The sequence below is a fragment of the Neolamprologus multifasciatus genome, chromosome 8 (assembly GCF_963576455.1).
Source record: "Neolamprologus multifasciatus chromosome 8, fNeoMul1.2, whole genome shotgun sequence".
Lineage (NCBI taxonomy): Eukaryota > Metazoa > Chordata > Actinopteri > Cichliformes > Cichlidae > Neolamprologus > Neolamprologus multifasciatus.
Genome location: NC_140446.1, coordinates 9,513,541 through 9,522,821, shown reverse-complemented (window position 1 = coordinate 9,522,821; position 9,281 = coordinate 9,513,541). Strand labels below are relative to the sequence as shown.

Genomic DNA, 9,281 nt, shown 5'->3' with positions numbered 1-9,281 from the left:
AATGGACACAGTGGACAGGCATATCTATTACATATTTTGGCAATATCGAGTTGGAGAGAGACAAAATATTAATTCAAAATCTTGAAAAACCATATCATATAAATGTATATTAATTGATTTTCATGTCATTGAGTGAAATACGTTTTTTGATCAAATACAACCCAGACAAAATTCTGACTCCCGCAGATTGGCTGCATGCTCATGTGGCACATAAATTACAATCTAAAGTCAATCAATTAAACATACTCCTGATCTCAACTCATTATGTGCTTTAAGCACACATGTCCACTGAGCCAATTTCTTCTATTCCAATCCCTCTGTTGCCATGAACAAGACGGAAAAACTATCAAAGGACACCAGGGACAAGACTGTAAACCTGCACAAAGTTTAAATGCAATACCAGTAGCAAGAATATTAGCTAGAAGGTGATCGCTGTTGCCTTAATTATTTGTACAGACCCAGTGAACATCCAAATGATTCAGAGAAGGTTTGGGAGAAAGTGCTGTGGTCAGATGTAACCAAAATTGAGCTCTTTGGGAACCGCCATCTTTGGGGGAAGCAAAGTACTGAGTATGTACTTTGTACCCAAAGAGTATGTACTTTGTACCCAAAGAACAAGATTTCCACAATCAAACACGGAGCAACGTTGTGCTTTGTGGGGCAATTTTTTCGCTAAGGGTACAGGACGACTACAGTGCATTGAGGGGCCAATTGACGGTGCCATGCACTTAATATGGGTGAGTACCTCCTTCTCCAACCAGTGCACTGAGGATGAGTCAGGATGCCTCTTTCAGCATAATAATGAGCCAAAACATATTGCCAAGGCAACAAAGGAGTCGCTTAAAAAGCAGCACATTAAGGTCATGAAATGGCCATGCCAGTTTCCAGACCTCAGACCTACAGAAAATCTGTAAAGAGGGAGCTGAAGATTCGAGTTGCCAAACCCCAAGAAACCTAAAGGATTGAGAGATCCTGAGATGTGTGCAAACCTGGTGACAAACAACAACCGCTGTGCTTGCCAACAAGGGTTCCTCCATCAAATACTCAATCATGTTTTGCTTGGGAATCAAATACTTATTTCAATGACATGAAAATCAACGTATAACTTTTGTGTGATTTGTTTTTCTCAGGATTTTTGGTTAATATTCTCTCTCCATTAAAATTAAACTACTATAAAATAGACATTGTTCATTTCTTTGGATGTTACAAAAACAAATAATTTTATTTCCCCCACTGTGTGACTAATGCTTCATTTGTATGTCTGTGATGGATTTATGTAGAGTGTACGTGTTCGACACTGTTTAGTATCTGTTTTAACATCCTAACTGTGTTTTCTGTTTTTCAATATTGGACTGCTCACTAACCCTCTTGACATTCAGCCCCATACATACTAATAAACTCAAAATTAATGATCATGTTTAGAAATGGATGCACTCAGCTGAAAAAAAAAGATTGCACTAACCATTTTGTTACATTTTGGGCAAATTTTTCTCTAAAATGAACCCTAATCTCAATAAATCCTCTGCTACAACCTAATTATGTTTGCTGCATTGAATGTCACATTGACCCTTTTGACACTGAGCTGTGCGCATACTAATGAAATGTGTATGTTAAGAAATGGACACACTGAAAAAAGCCACAGGTAAAGACAACAATGTGCACTTGTCTGACTGCATTTAAGTAACTCGGGGGAAAAAATTCGATTATGACCATTTTATTGCATTTCTGTCCCTTGGGTTCATTTTTCGTTACTTGTAACCTTATGAGTACTGGACCTGATTAGATTACTCAAAGCTTCCTGTATTTGTCAACAATTTAAGTATTGTACAAATTATGCTGCAGTGTAAATCTGCTCGCTTTCCTGCCCAGCATTAGTGAGGATTTACTAAGCAATCGTTGTGGATCCTAAATTCTGAAGTATGCAGGTCAGCATTTGCCTACAGAGAGCTGGATTTAATTTACTAATTTCTAGGGCTGATCGTAATATCTGTGCCCCCCTTTTTTCAGAATGTTGGTATTAGATAAACCAGCTAAAACAGACATCTAGTGCATTCTGCTCACACATTCTTGACTTAGACAATCAAGCCAGATGCTAACAGTAAAACTGACCCGTATTTGGTTGTCGTGTGTGCTTGCATGTGTGCACGCTTGTGCGTGTATTCCTATGTGGTTGCATAAGTGGATCTGGCAGAGGCAGCAGATAGATGCTGACACTATTAAGCTGCTCTGGGACCTGGAATCAGTCCAGAACAACCAGTTCAACAACACACCAGCGATGATGTCCGAGTTTCTAGGACACGACAGCTGACATTGACAGAATTATCTGATCTGTCACACAGACGGCCTCAAAATCCATCTAACTCAACGCATAAATTACTGTATTTTTAGAAATACGTCAATGTTGCATAAGAATTTGAGTGTAGATTAGATCTAGAGCCAAATTCTTGATGCTTAAAAACTTTGGTACTTAGAAAAAATACTTTTTTCTAAGTACCCAAGGTTGTCATATAAACTGTTTTGCCTTCTTTTTGACCAAAAGTGTTTCCGAGGCTCACAGTCTCTTAAGCCACAGCGGTGTGTGGGTTGTTTTTTTCTTTTCATTTCAGTTTTACAGATGGGGCAAAATAAATTCAAGGAAAACAACATTTAAATCTTTCTCAGTAAGACAGTGTTTCTGTGAAATAGAGCAACATTCTTCAAAAACAAACTGTGCAAATCATTTTTTGTTTCTTCAAACTGTTTTCACCTCATGTGTTCAGCAGGATCTGGGCCTCATGCATAGAACTTTACTTAGATAAACACACTCACCTGTCCCTTTATTAGGGATAACTATTTAACTGCTGTTAACACAAATCAGTGATGCAAATTGCAGGAGCAGTTAAGATGACCTGCTGAACTGAGCATTAGAACTGGTGAGAGGATTTAAGTGGCCTTGAATGTGGCATACCTTAGTGCCAGACTGGCTGTTCTGAATATTTCAGAAACTGCAGATCTGCTGGACCTTTCCCACAAAATCATCCCTGAATACTTTTATCTAAAATTTACATCATCATGTGCTACCACATGCTACACTTAAACAAATGTTTGACAGTTTCTTGCCTACCTGGAAAGATTGGTTAACTTTCAGCTGATTAGCTTCAGTGAAGTTTGCAAGCCACTGTTTACTGATAAGAGATAATTACATAAATTAAAAGGTATATTAAATGCCTCATGGATGCTGCTGCAGAATGCTGAGCACAGCTAAACAAAAGGCTAGTCTATTTAAGTCCAGCCCACAAGTCAGCGCAAGTGCCGGCCAATCACCTCATTGAGGTTGATATGGAAACAGAGAGCACCAACACAACAGGGGTAAAGTGTTGAAGAGAGGAAGTAGCAGAAAGACAGAAAAGCAGCATTTGCAGTCACAATAAAGAAGTCTGAACTTCTCTTTCATACATTTACAGTTTAGGAAACATGACAAACTAGGCAAACACTGTTGCTTACTGCCTCAGCTGTATCTTAGGAGAAAGAGCAGGTAATCTACTGATTAGAAGGTTGGTAGTTTCCTGGATCCCTGGCCGTTCCAGGCTGCATGATAAAGTATCTTTGGGCAGCATATTAACCCCAAGTTGCTGTCCGATGCATCCACTCGAATATGAATGTGTATCGGTGTTAGACAGAACTCACATAGAAAAAGTGCTTGTATAAATGGGTGTGAATGGGTGAAGGCAATTTGTATAAAGCGCTTTGAGTGATCAGGTCAAGTAGATTAGCATTATATAAGAACCAGTCTATCTTAAAATGAAATAGTTATGTACTGTGGCTGTTTAAAAAAAACATTAAACAGATTAAAGATACATTTTTAAAAACTGTCTCCAGACTGTTTGTTCTCACCTAAAATTATTGTGAGCACTCAAAGTGTATCCAAGTTCCTTTTAAAGTTGAAGCAAAAATCTACAAATCAAGATTTAGGTTTAATGTTGTGATTTTGGTTATAATAAACCCTTTACTAAATCAAGGCAAACTTCTGTAGTCTGCAATGAGCACCTCATATATCCCTATGTGTATATATACATATATATATATATATATATATATATATATATATATATATATATATATATTAGGGGTGCAACGATACACAAAATTCACAGTTCGGTTCGGTTTGATACTTTGGTGTCACGGTTTGATATTTTTTCGATACAAAAATATGTTCATGCTTTTTTAATTTGTCATTTATTAAAATTATAAATATATATTTTAACTCAAAAGTACAGTTTTTAAATTTAATGTTGCTGAAACAACAAAGCAATAAAAAAATAAATCTATCTGATAGAGAAATCATTCATCTTTGGAAAATAGAGTTTATTACAGAGAAATGGCTCTTTCCAAAATAAAAGCTATACTATACGCTTCTTCTGGGCTATATTCTCAGCAGCATATTAAACATATCAGGTCCCCATAAGGAGAATCATGTGCTAACCCAGATAGCAAGGAAACATTGAAACAACGTTGAGTCAATATCAGGCGACGTCATTGAACCAACGTTGAAGTGTGACGTTGACCTAACGTCACTCTTGCACCCTTTTTTAATGTTGAAACAACGTCAGGTTTTGATGTTGAATCAATGTTGAAACCTGACATTGAAACAATGTCAGATTCTGATATTGAAACACTGTTGAGCTATGGTGTTGATTTTCCACCTCTTTCGCAGTTGCTTTTTATTAAAAACAACAGTTAAATCATGAATGGAAATCTACCTTTCTTTATAAGTATTTTAACCAATACTAAACTACTGCATGTTTCCATCAATACTTAAACCACCTAAACACATAATTGTACTTATTCCTCAAATTGGACACCCTTTATAAAAAAAAACAACAACAAATGTCTCACAATGTATCATGTCAATATTAATATCCTAAAATAAGAAAGCATTGCATGTGATGTAACAGAGAAAAAAAATAAACAAAAAAAAAGGTCAATAGGCATGTTTCGTTTGCTAAATACTTTATTAAAAGACAGTTTCCTATTTACATTTATATGTTTCACAGAAGTTTGTAATTTTTTACTCTGGGATGGGGATGCATGATGTGCGTCCTGCACCACCCATACCCATACGATCTGGGGCGTATCGGAGCCATTTCTGCACTGCTTGTGCAAAGACAAACTCGGACATAGAGTTTGCCCCTAACTGCTGCGTCAGGCCATCTAGGAAAAAAATACACACACACAAACACAAAAAGTGAATTAGAGCACATGAATAAGCTCTTGTTAACTGTCTTCAGCGGGGAGAAAGTATGTAAACTCCTAGGCTGATAAACATGAAAGTCACCAGGCGTAAATCTGCAAACTGCCGCATTTGATTCCCAAAGAGCTATGAGCGGAAAAAGTGATAAGTCTTAGCATGGTGTGCCGTGTATCCTTTAAAACAAAATAAACATGGGGTCCTCGGGCTGTACAACTACAACCCGAGGACTAAACAAGCCAAAGACCAAAGACTCCATCTCCAGATTAACCGGACATGAAAGTCTTGTTATTAAGAAAGACAAAGTAATATAGCAAAAAAACTGTAAAACTTACCACCATATATGCATTTGCAGAGCGCTGTATCTTTAAATGCCATTTTTTGCTTTGTCTGGTCCTTGGTTTTTTTCCCTGCCCAGTTGAGTACCGAGGCCAGCTCGTTTGTAATGGCATAAGCCATTACACGGTGGACTCGCACCTCCAGTGTGGTCCCTCCAATCAAGGCAAAGCGTCTCACCTATAGACACATTTTAAGAGATGGAATTAGCGTGTCTCATGTCTTAAATGTGTATGCAAGTGCTTGTGTGTTTAATCAACAGGCCGTTGTTATGTATTTAAATCACATCTGACAGCTATTACACTTTATAGTTACAAAGTGTACATAACCTTTATATACTTACCATTGCCTTATTTGCCTCTTATGATTGAAGAGCTGCCTCTGCATTGTTTAGCTCCTCAATGTTGTGCAAGGGCAAATCCAGAGGCAGTACCCCAGCATCTACCGATTCATTTCAGCAGGGATGGCGGATGGCTCTGACCTCCTCACGGAGTTCGTTAACAGCTGTCGTCAGGTCTGACAGCATAGCTAATATCTTTTGTGAGGTCGCATCTGTTTAAAAAAACAATTCCAGAAAGATTAATGGCTTAAGCAGTGAGAGGCGAAAAACTAATAAATAAATAATAAAACGCAGTTTACGTGTGGACAAAAGGTGCAAACGCAAGGTAGGTGAGCGTGCATCGTAAAGTTAGGTGAGCGTGCAACGTAAAGTTAGGTGAGCGTGCAACGTAAAGTTTGAATTGAGTGCGAATCGAAGCGGGTGCTCTCCAATCATTAAAAGTAACAAAGTCATTGAACACATTTATACAGTTACCTTTACGTTTATCAATCATATATCACAGATTTACAATTTTTTGTAGTACTATGCTAAAAAGCAACTGCAGAGCGAAAGTCTGGGTCAAGCGCCGAGGCGACGGCAAGAACAAAGGAACCCTCGAAGCGTTAAAGCTAGCTAGCTAGCTTTGTAAGGGAATATAACGGAAAAGTATGAAACGAAAATGTTTTCTTTGTTGACTTTGTTCGCAGTGCAATTTATTTGTTGCCGGATTGTAAGATGAAAGTAGACACAATTTCGGGCTCCCACATTTTGTCCGAAACTTTACATTAACAAGTTTGTTTGTTTTTTACTGTTATTCAAATGCAACCGTGGAAATAACGAATAGAACAAAAGTCATTCATTCTTACCTTATATTAATCGTGGTGCAGGCCAGTGCAGTGCATGAACTGATGCCTTCTCCGGTCAATTCCGCTGAGAGTAAATCTAATGTCCCGCTCTACTGTACAAGACAATGGTTACCTGAAGGGATGTACCACTGTGAGAGGGGGGGCTATGGAATAGTCCAAGTGGTAGCAGCTTTAATTTCCCGCGAAACCATAAATCAATGGTTTTTCAACGTGATTGTTGTCACCTTGTCAACTATAAATAGATCAACAATCAACGATGACAGAACAACAGTGAATCAATGTTATTTCAATGTCAGTGTCAGGTTTCATCAGTAATTCAATGTTGTTTCAACATTGGTTTTGTGTTGACATTTCAAGCATGACGATTCTGATGGTTCAGATGGAAAATCAACATCTGTTCAATGTCTCCTTGCTATCTGGGAACGGCTGTCTAAATGACAGTTTGTAGCATGCGTGCTTGTTGTTTTCGTCTGCTTCCACTTGTCTTTGCACTAGGATGCTATCAGAGTAAATGTGCAGTCATATTCATTGTGTTCCCACTAGTGCTGTCAGCGTTAATCTGAAATGACGTTAACGCCACAACACGGCAAATCTCCGTTAACGAGCTACCACGGATCGCCCCGTGCGTGGGGCTGGACGGCCAACACGTTAATGAGCAAACTGCGCTAATGCAGTAGTTCCCACCCATGTAATTGAGCATTGCGTGGCACGTCCGACATACTGTTTTACTTTTGTCCATGACGTGCTTACCTTCAGAGTCATACGTCACATGAAGACCAAAATAGTTCCAAAGGCCAGATCCGAGTGAGGGTGGGGGAGGTTAAATTTGCCATGTTGCAACGAGCTTAGCTTCTGTCTTGCTAGCTTGTGCTGCGCTCAGTGGATCTGCACTCGACAGTGCAGCCTAGGCGGATAAGTCGAACACAGATCCACTGAGCGCTCAACACAGACAGCATCGTCAGAAGAAAAGTTGATCAAATAAATTAAAAATGTTGTATTGTTCGATACATATGCGTACCGAACCGAAAGCACTGTATCGAACGGTTCAATATCGATACGAGTATCGTTGCACCCCTAATACTTATATATATATATATATATATATATATATATATATATATCCAATGGTTATGCGTTGGGGACAATACTAACAGAGCATTTTTACGCAGGGACTCGCATTGACTTTGTGTCAATCTGCCCTGGACACAAAGTGATGCTACATAATGCTCTCCTCAGTGCATTACAATATACACAACATGTGGGAGTGAGAGCAGGCTGAAGTGGCAAATTTCCTAAAAGCAGTGAGATTATAAAACAACATCTCATCGAATAGCATAACAGGAACTGTGGAAAACATTGTTTCATTAGAAGAAACAAGAGCACCACCAATCAGTAAATATCTGGAGACATTTTTAAAACTGCATGAATGAACTTTAGTGTCCAACTGCAGTGTCAAGCATCATCATTCCAATATACTGCATAAAAACCTATTATGGTTGTTTATCGCTGTCATCATTCTGGTTTGCTTTAGTTGAACGTTATCATATAGGCTGCAGGCAAAGCTGTCTGTCATCAAGTCCACTGGGTCCTTTGCGTTGTAGGCTGATACCTCCGTAGATCAGCTTTGTTTTGGTGCTACTGTGGATGTTGGTCGGAGTGGGATGTGGGAGGTTGCAGCCATGTCAAAACCTCAGACTTTTTTTGTTTTGTTTTTGTGTTTTGGCAGGGCATGTTATTCTGCTGGGGGTGCTTCTGCTTTCTTGTTAAGCCACAGAAGCATAGTGCATGTCAAAGTAAGCCAGGGCCCAACTATGAACTAAACAAGTGGCGTGTATATTAGTGCCATTTCATAGACGGGCAAATTACAGTGATGTGGCACTCCTCAGTGATAACACAAATTAAAATTTTCATACTTGTAATTAAAGACATTATTGAGTGTCTGTTAAATGGGGTGTAGAAAAAGAGTAAATAAGCACAAGAGCACGCTCTTGACTCGAAATTAATTGCTTCATGAATGAGTGACAGCATTAATTGTACGTGCATTTCCTTTTGTTGTGCTGTTGCAGAGCTTTGTTAGTGTGGCTTTTGCTGACTGACACAAATGGATGAAAGGAGCTACCATTACTGTAACAAGGCTGCAGGCACAAATACTCGAGACTTTGCTGCGAAAAATGCACGGATATTTAGAATGAGTGAAACAAAGCAGAATCACAGGGGTGGTCTAATGTCAGACATGAGAGGGATATATAGGCAGCCATAGGCAAGCTGGCATTTGCAACATCTGAGGCAGATAAGCTGTAAGACTATGCACAAAAGACAAGTGGGAAAGGCAGACAGTTCAAGTCTGATGAACAAAAATCTGAGCTGTCGAACATAATTTTTCATATTATTCTATTATTCTGTCCTGTTATTATTATAATAAAGTATTATAAAGTATTCTGTACACCACATACTATTGATCAAAATTTGATCGTAAACCTTTTTTTTTTTTTTTTTTTTTTTTTTACAAAAAGGGAAAACAAAACACCATAAA

General features: G+C 38.5%; 2 long non-coding RNA genes across 2 annotated transcripts; one reads left to right on the top strand and one right to left on the bottom strand.

Moving 5' to 3' along the window:
- Positions 1-4,869: 4,869 nt before the first annotated feature.
- LOC146512480 (uncharacterized) lies at positions 4,870-6,285 on the bottom strand. The gene is made up of 3 exons (XR_014875799.1): positions 5,907-6,285; positions 5,563-5,743; positions 4,870-5,190 (listed from the first exon to the last, which is right to left on the bottom strand). It is a non-coding gene; the product is annotated as an uncharacterized LOC146512480 (long non-coding RNA).
- LOC146512479 (uncharacterized) lies at positions 6,142-7,045 on the top strand. The gene is made up of 2 exons (XR_014875800.1): positions 6,142-6,232; positions 6,279-7,045. It is a non-coding gene; the product is annotated as an uncharacterized LOC146512479 (long non-coding RNA).
- Positions 7,046-9,281: the final 2,236 nt, after the last annotated feature.